Source organism: Elephantulus edwardii, unplaced genomic scaffold (assembly GCF_000299155.1).
Source record: "Elephantulus edwardii isolate Elephantulus edwardi_28Jun2011 unplaced genomic scaffold, EleEdw1.0 scaffold00166, whole genome shotgun sequence".
In the NCBI taxonomy this organism is placed as follows: domain Eukaryota; kingdom Metazoa; phylum Chordata; class Mammalia; order Macroscelidea; family Macroscelididae; genus Elephantulus; species Elephantulus edwardii.
Genome location: NW_006399916.1, coordinates 407843 through 417293, shown reverse-complemented (window position 1 = coordinate 417293; position 9451 = coordinate 407843).

Genomic DNA, 9451 nt, shown 5'->3' with positions numbered 1-9451 from the left:
GTTCTTCAGTCCCTCTCAAGTTCGGTAATAATTTTACACTGGTTTACATACAAAGTTTATATACATTGTTTTCACACCAGACTTTCCCCCTTTCCTTTCCCTCCCTCCACCCATCAAATTGTGTGACCCTATGTTTAAGGCCCCCCCTTAGATCCTCGTACATGCTCTACAATAACGGTCCTACACAGTATTTGTCTTTATGAGATGGAGTTAGTTCACTTAGCCTAATGCTCTCCACTTCCTCCCTGTTGAGTAGTAATTTACAAAATCATTGCTCCTGTGTGCTGCGTAGTATTCCATTTTGTGAATGTACCATAATTTCTCAATCCATTCCATTGTGGTTGGTTATTTGGGCTGTATCCATGTTCTTGCTGTGGTTAATAACACTGTTATGCTATGAACATTGGTACACAAGTCTCTGTTTGTGCCTCAGCTATCATTTTCTCAGGGTATATTCCCAACAGTGGAATAGCTGAGCTAGGTTATATGGAATTTCTGTGTTCAGCTTTTTGAGGAAATGCCAAACTGCCTTCCAGAGTGGTTGTACCATTTTACAGTCCCACCAACAATGTATAAGAGTTCCTATCTCACCACATCGTCTCCAATATTGTTTTCCCTTGCTGATACAGCAGATCATGATGGTCTGATATCAAATCAGAAATAAATGGTAAGTTCTGTTTCGTGTGTGTGTGGCTTATGACATCGACTTGGAACTAACCCATAACTGACCCTCCAGTAAGTTTTCAAAGACTGTAAATTGCACAAGAGGAAATTGCCAATCTTTCTCCCAAGGACCCAAGGAGTATCTTGTTGTTTCGAACTGCCTTTGGACTGGCAACTCCTTACTCACTAAGCTTAATATGAAAGCTCTGCTGAAACCTGTCCACTATGGATGACCCTGCTGGTGACATAGTTTTCATAGCAACATACAAGTCAGCATAGTGTGACAAACTGACAAGAGGTAGTAAAATAGAAGGGCTTTAGATGTTTTGACTACTGCCCCAAGAAGGACAGATGTTAATTATATCTGAATAATAGGCACAGCAATGAAGAGTAAAGAAAGCGTATGAGTGCCATTACTAACTTGGACCTTTTAGTACCTGGATACAGTTTCTTCCTCTTGCATGACACTACCCATTCTTATCTGTGTTAGGTATTTGTGATTTTTGCAGCTAGGTGTTGTTTGCCTAGATTGTATTTGTAGGTTATAGATGCAGTCTGTCTCTGCTGCCTGGGCCCAGTGATTTCATGCAAAATGAGCATAATAAAATTGTAAAGGTTATTTCAAATTATGCTGGAATAAATACAGTGCAGGGTCAATCTCGTTTACTTAAAGAGAATTCTCTAAAATGGATACAGTAATGTTCAAGGCTTGCTAGGGTTCTTACCTTGCTGACTCTTGAGATGAATTGTCTGGTAGGACATGGTCAAGTCTTTTGGCGGCCTCTGGTAACATCGCTACTTTGGTGTTTTGGTTCCTGAAACACAGGCATACAGGAACACTAGACAAAGAGCAGACACAGCATATACTAACTCACGCCCTGTAGCTCCTTAGCTATCTCTTCTCTCTCCCTGACTCCCTATATTTAAATTTCCATCTCATTAAAGCTGTATGTCTCACTACTCACTCTGGCAGGACATACACTAAAATTGGAATAACACAGAGAAAATTAGCATGACCCCTGTACAAGAGGGACACACAAATTCATGAAGTATTCTGTATTTTTTTTCCAGCAAGAAGACAATGGGATGGCATTTACAGAAGGCTGCAAGAAAACAATTGGCATCCAAGGATCCTATACTCAGCAAAGAAATCTATCAAATATGAAGGAGAAATTAGGTCATTTGCTGAAAAGCAGGAATTTAATGAATTTGTGAAAACAAGACCAACATTGCAAGAAATTCAAAGGGAATTTCTTCACACAGAGACACAAAAGAAAATGGATGGACCATAGTAAATGGAAACAACAGAAAAGAAACACAGTAAAATGGCAGTGATAAAACCTGGCCTTTCAATAATCACACTTGGTGTGAAGGGCTTGAATTCACTAAATAGGAGAAAAAGAATAGCAGAACAGATTATAAAACAAAGACCAAAAATATGTTGCCTATAAGAAACACATGTAAGAAATGCAGGAGGCCGGGGGGGGTGGGGGGCGGCGGGAAATACCAAACAAATGTCATCCATAAAACAGCAGGAGAAGCAATACTAATCTCTGATAAAATAGACTTCAGGATGAAAACCACCATCAAAGATAAAGAACAACTCTACATAGTGATTAAATGCACAATAGAACAAGAAAACATTACCTTGGTCAACGTCTATGCCTCAAATAACAGACCTGAGAAATACATAAAATAATGGCTAACAGAATTGAAGAAACAAATATACAGTACCACAATAGTGGTAGCATACTTTAACACACCACTTTCACCAAAGGATAGGTCAACTTAAGAAGAAATGTAATAAAGATCTAAACTATACAATTAGCCAGATCAACCTTGTGGATTTACTCAGGGTACTGTGCCCCACTAAAACTCAATTTCCTTTCTTCTCAAGTGCACATGGTACATTCTCTAGAACGGATTATACATTGTTACTGTTGTTGTTAAGTGCCATCGAGTTGCAGGCAACTCATAGCAACTCTATGAAGGAGAGTCCTCGACACTTGGGTGCCTTTCTTCCTCTCTCCAGGTTCATAGGCTTTCCAGAGGCAAGCTATTACGGAAGTGGATGCCACTCCTGCTTCTAAGCTTGTTTTAATCAGGGAGCTCCACCCCACTCTCTGTCCTCATTGTGTAACCAACCATTAAAACATTTGACACATCTGTGTCACAGTGTTCAGCCTCACAGCAACCACAAATTAACGCTGTACGGCAACTTGTACAGCAGGGTTATATGACCGAAGAGGATAAAGCTTACAAAACCACCCACGTGGAAGCTAAATAACAAATGGCTAAAACACTACTGGTCAATAGAAGAAATAATTAATAAATTAAATAAAAAGTTTCTCAAAACAAGTGAAAATGAAAATATAACTGGGGTACAGCAAAGATAGTCCTCAGGGGGACAGTTCATAGCAATAGGCAAACAAGTAAAAAGGAGAAAGAAGCAAAATTAATAATCTAACTCAACACCTCCATCAAATAGAGAAACAACAACAATCTAACCCCACAAAGTCTAGAAGAAAAGAAACTATAAGGACGAGAGATGAAATCATTGAGACAGAAAAACAATTGAAACCATCAATAAGACCAGGATCTGGTTCTTTGAAAGGGTCAATAAAATAGACAAACCACTGGCAAACTTACAAAAAAAAAAAGGACACAAATAATTCTAATGAGAAATTAAAGAGGTGACAATGAATCCAAGCCAGCTGAAATTAAAATTATAATAACAAAATATTATGAATAGCTATATTCTGATAAATTTTAAAACCTAGAGGAAATGGACAAATTTCTAGAAACTCACACCCCACCCATATTTACAGTTAAATGTAGAGCACTTGAGCAGATTAATCACAAAAGAAGAAATTAAACAGGTCTTATAAAGACTCCCACTTAAAAAAGTTCTGGTGCAGATGGCGTCACAGCTGAAGCCTACCAAACATTCAGAGGTGAATTATCACCAATTCCATTTAAATTATTTAAAACAACAACAACAACAAAAAAAGCAGGAACACTTACAGATTCATTCTGAGGCAAGCATATCCCTAATACTAAAACCAGGCAAAGACATTATAAAAAACAAAACCACAGATGGATATCTCTCATGAATATAGATGAAAAAAATCTTAACAAAATCCTGGCCAATAGAATTCAATGGTAGATTAAAAAATATAATCCTTAATGACCAACTGGAATTCATAACAGATATGTCAGGATGGTTTCGAAAAACAATCAACATAATTCATCATTGAGAAAGCAAAGAGCAAGAACCACATGATCATATAAATTGATACAGAAAAGGTCTTTGACAAAACCAACTTTCTTTTTTTTTCTCTTTTCTACCAGTTTATTTACAAAACTCCAATACAAATTTGAACAAATTCTTTTGATTTCCCCTCACCCTCCCTCTCATCAAATTGCACAACCCAATGATCAATTTCCCCTCTTTCTGCACATGCACATCCCTCTGCTTCCAGCCTCTCCCACCCCTCCTGGATCCTTATACTCATTCTACAATAATGATTTTATACATTATTTATCCTTGTGGGACTGAGTTAGTTCACTCAGCATAATGCTCTCCAGTCCCTCCCAAGTTAAGTAGTAATTTACAAAGTTATTGCTCCTGTGTGCTGCATAGTATTCCATTGTATGAATGTACCATAATTTCTCAATCCATTCGTTTGTGGTTAGATATTTGGGCTGTTTCCATGTTCTTGTGATGGTGAATAATGTTGCTATGAACATTGGTGTACAAATCTCAGTTTGTGCCTCAGTTCTCATATTATCAAGGAATATTCCAAGTAGTAGAATAGCTGGGTACAGAATTTCTACATTCAGCTTTTTGAAAAAGCATCAAACTGCCTTCCAGAATGGTTGGCAATTTTACAATCCCAACAACAATGTGTAAGAGTTCCTTTCTTGCCACATCCTCTCCAACATCTATTACTTGCTGCCCTGTTTAACTTTGCCAGTGTTACTGGAGTGAGGTGGTACCTCATTGTGGTTTTGACTTGCATCTGCCGGTAATTTGGAGCATGAAAAGAAAACCTACAGACTGGGAACAAACATTTGGTAATACCATCTCAGACAAGAGTCTTATAACAAAACTTTACAGAATATTCCTGGGCCTCCACAAGAAAAAGACTGATAACCCAATTACAAAATGGGCAAAAGACATAGAATTTTTACAGAGGAAAATATTTGAATGGCAACCAACTTCCTCTCTTGATTGAAACACTCAACAAAAAGAAAAAATAGAAGGGAATTTTCTCAACATAGTGAAAGATATATAATGTAAAAGAGTTCCTATCTCGCCACATCCTTTCCAACATTTATTCCTTGCTGCCCTGTTAAACTTCACCACTGCTTTTGGAGTGAGGTGGTATCTCATTGTGTTTTTTATTGGCATCTCTCTTATTATAAGTGATTTGGAGCATTTCTTTATATTTCTGTCGACCATTTGAATATCTTCCTCTGTGAAAAGTGTTTCCATGTCGTTAGCCCATTTAGTAATTGGGTTATCAGACTTTTTCTTGTGGAGGCCCAGGAATTCTATAAACTTTCGTTATGAAACTCTTGTATGAGATAGTATTGCCAAATGTTTGTTCCCAGTCAGTAGGTTTTCTTTTCACCTTGTTGGAAAAAATTTTTGACCAACACAGGGATTTAATCTTTAGAAGGTCCCATTTACAAATTTTATCCTCTTCAGATTGTACATTTATGACCTCCAAACATACTACACAGTGGTAAACCAAAACAGCATGGTACTGGTATAATGACAGGCATGTAGATCAGTGGAACAGAATTGAGAACCCACTGTCTATGGTGAACTGATATTCAACAAGAAATAAAACCTATCCCCTAATTAAAACCATTTCCCCTAAATGGGGAAATCACAACCTCTTCAACAAATGGTGCTGGCACACCTGGACTGCTACCTGCAGAAAGCTGAAACAGGATCCACATCCCAGCCCATACACAAAAATTACCTCCAAGTGGATAAGAAGACTTGGGAGTAAAGCCTAAAACCGTAAAGTTCATATGGGACAAACTGGGATCAAGCTTAGAAGCTCTAGACTACACTATAAAAGGACTGCCAAATCGGCCCTCTGCCCAGGACGGGCTGTCCTCGGCCCTCGGCTCGGGGCGAGCCGTCATGGCCCTCAGGGTGAGCTTCTCAGTCCCCGGATTGTGCCATCTGTCCTCTGGGTAGGAAAAAAAATGCCTAGGGTATCCAGAGATTTTTATCTAGGCTACTTTCTGCCACCCTCTCCCCCAGTAAACCTGAAAGCAACACCCCCAAAACCCCTCTATTTGTAACTCACAAGGTTGTTCTCTCTAGGTTTGCTCCCTTTCCTATAGGTAACCTTACCACTGAGTTTTACTTCAGACCTGACCCCGAACCCAGTGCCAGTGACAAAAAGGAAATACAACTGCCAGTTAAAGAAGCAAAGGAGGATGGAGTCTCTGGGTTCAACCAACCATCCCCACTGGACCCACCTGGGAAAACACTTTGCAGTCCAGAGGGGAGAAACTGGCAGGAAAATACCTTCTAACAGAACAAGAAGGCAAGCAGCCTTAACCCAAGATCACCAGCAAGGTGATAAAGTGTCCTCCCTTCTGCCTTCACATCAATGTCCCTGTTCAGCATGAAGAAGCCAGAGTCAGCATCCAGTTTCCAAATCAATAAGACAGTTGATTTAATTACCATTGGAAAATGCTTGTCATTTTCCTGTAGCATCTGGTCCCCACTGGATCCTTTTCATTTCCTTCACCTGCTCCCCCACCAACCAATTTCTGCAGCTCTGCAACTGCATCCCTGCCCATCCTCACCCTTCTGCCCCCAACCATCACCTCCTTGTACCCCCAATATGTTTTTCCCCAATAAAAAAAGAAAAGGACTGCCAAATACAGCCAGAATTGTACAATCAGGAGAATCTTTGTTTTCTTGATGTCGAACTTCAATCCATATTTAAGGGTGTAGTCCTTGACCTCCTGCAGCAAGCACTTCAAGTTCTCTTTAGTTTCAGCAAGCAGAGTTGTATCATTTGCGTAATGCAGATTGTTGATGAATCTTACCCCAAGTTCATTTATATACTATGTTGTGGTTGACATGCTTGAAAATAGGCAATATAACTGCTTTGTCAACAACCCTAAACACACCTCAAGCTCATTACTGTCTCATAACTGATTCTCCATTTGGGTTTCTGGGGCTGTAAAACACATGGGAGAAAATTGTGGAGCAGCTGGTGTATTTGAAATGACAGAGAGGCCTGGTCTTCAGGCTAGTAGTGCAATTCCCTGTAAACTATACTTCCAGAGCTTCCCTCAGTAGTGCAATAGTGTAGACAGCATCTCTGATTATCTCTGTTTTATAGAGGAGGAAACTGAGGCACAGAAAAGCTGATCAACTTGTGCCCAAGTCACATAGCTATTAAACTGAAATAGTAGTACTAAAGCCAAGACAGTCTGACTCTGGGATCCTTTCTTCTCTTTTGGGTTATAGAAGGGAAGAACAGTGTTTAGCAAATATCTTGGCAAAGATTTCAGAAACAACAGGGACCCTTTGGCCACCATGAAGAGAGCACACATCTACAAAGCAGGAATACCACACACTACTCCCTGATTTGTACTTATGCCGCTATGCGACCTTCAGAAAGTTTCTTCTCCCTGAGTGCAGCTTCCCCATGTGTAATGAGGTAGTTGGACAAGATGACATCAAGATCCCTTGTAGCTCCAGTAGTCTAACTCAGGTCTGACAGCTACAGATGGCGTCTCTACATGGACCCACAGGTGTATACCTCCTGTTCAGTGCTCCCTGTCATGCATGCTGCAGGGAGTAACTCTCATCATGACCTACTTTGAGTGTGTAGCCTTAAGGAGGAGGCTTTCTCCCCTGAGAGCCCCCTCCTCTCCAGCATGCCTGCAGATCAGACAGGACTTCCTACTGAGGGCTCTGCAGATCCTCGGTGTGCAGAAGCCTTAAATATCTTATGGGTGGGAGTGCTGTTTAATACAGGGCTCTTATTTTTCCCCTCATGCTGGTGATTTGCTGGGGTATTATGCTTTATTAAAATCATTCACACAGGATATTCAGGGTGGGTTACTAAATGAAAACACAAAGAGCTGAGCAGTGTGTAGACAGAGAATTTAAATGTACATTTATATTTGTTTATGGAGAGAGAAACAGAAGTGATATCTCTGGAAGGAGATGGGTTCCATCAGTCTCTAGGGAAAGAAGATTGGTAGAGTAAGGATGATCTTTGTGCCTTTGAATGTGTGCATATTATCCAGTCAGTCTTCCAGAAATCAGTGGAAGAAATTCTTCAATAATTCTCAGATAACTGAAATGCAATTTTTCTCTCTCTTAAGATAATCATGGCCCATACATGTGGTCTAGCTCCTTTAGATCAGTAGCTCTTTGAGGAAAATTTACAGGTTCTTATATTTTTCACCTTTTATTGTACATCTCTGGTGAGGATTTTAGGGTTGGGATAATATCAAATTGAATTAGACTTTATTCTGACCTATAGGAAAATAGGGAGACAGACACAGCAAATTTTATAGATCTTCTGAAGATTTCTAAATCTTATCTACTACTCACAAGCTGAATGAATTATCATGGGTAAGTTAATGTGCTTAGCTTCTACAGGAAAGTTGGAAGTTTGAGACCGAACAGAGGCATCTCAGATGACAGGCCTGGTGATCTACTCTAAAAGATCACTGATAACCCTGTGTAGCACAGTTCAACTCTAACATACATGGAGTCACCATGAGATTAAATCAACTAAATGGCATCTCGTTTGTTGTATGCAGAATAAAAGACAAAAGGAACAAAGCCTCATACTCATCTGACCCAGTTCCCTCACCATGCAGGGAGGATTATATGATAAAAGGCATATAATTTGCCTGGCACACAGTAATTTTCTAATATATAAACTGTCTCATTAGTCTCACCTCCCTATTGACTAGGATCCCAAAAGCAGGACTCATAACTGTTTCATCATTATGGCTCTAGAGAATAGCAATGAACAGCAGGGGCTGTTGGCTGGAGCACAGGCCGGACTCATTGGTGAATCCATGTGAACTTAGAAGCCTTAGTTTATTATCCTCCTCAACTATCTTACTCTTCTGAAAACAATTTGTCTGAACTTCTTTTCTTCCTTGAAGAATATGATAAAGATTCAAAGCCAGAGAGCCCAAACCAAAGTATCCAAAGGCCTGAGACAGAGGGTGGCGAAAAACAAAGACTACTAATAAAGAAAGGAGGCTCTGGTGGCTTAATGATAGGGAGTTATATTGCCAAGGCAAGTGGTTTGATCCACCAATTGCTCTACAAGAGAAAGATGAGTAAGCTCCTCCTGTGCAGTTTACAGCCTCTGAAAACTTGTTTGAGGCTCAGCTATGAGTTGCCTCTGACTCAATGGTACATAAAAACAGTTGTTGTTGTTGTTATGTGCCATCGAATCGTTTACGACTCATAGCAACCCTATGTACAACAGCCCTAAACCCTGGTCTATCCTGTGCCAATCGCACTGTCTCTGACACACCCACCCCGATTACCCGAGTCACTGTATCAATCCATCTCATAGAGGGTCTTCCCCTCTTGCGCCGTCCCTCCACCCTCCCAAGCATGATGTCCCTCTCCAAGGACCTGTCCCTCCTTGCAAAATGCCCAAAGTATGTCAGGCGAAGTCCCAGAATCCTTGCCTCCAAGGAGTTGCTTGGTTTAATCCTCTCCAGGATGAATCTGTTTGTTTTCTTGGCAGTCCATGGTACATTC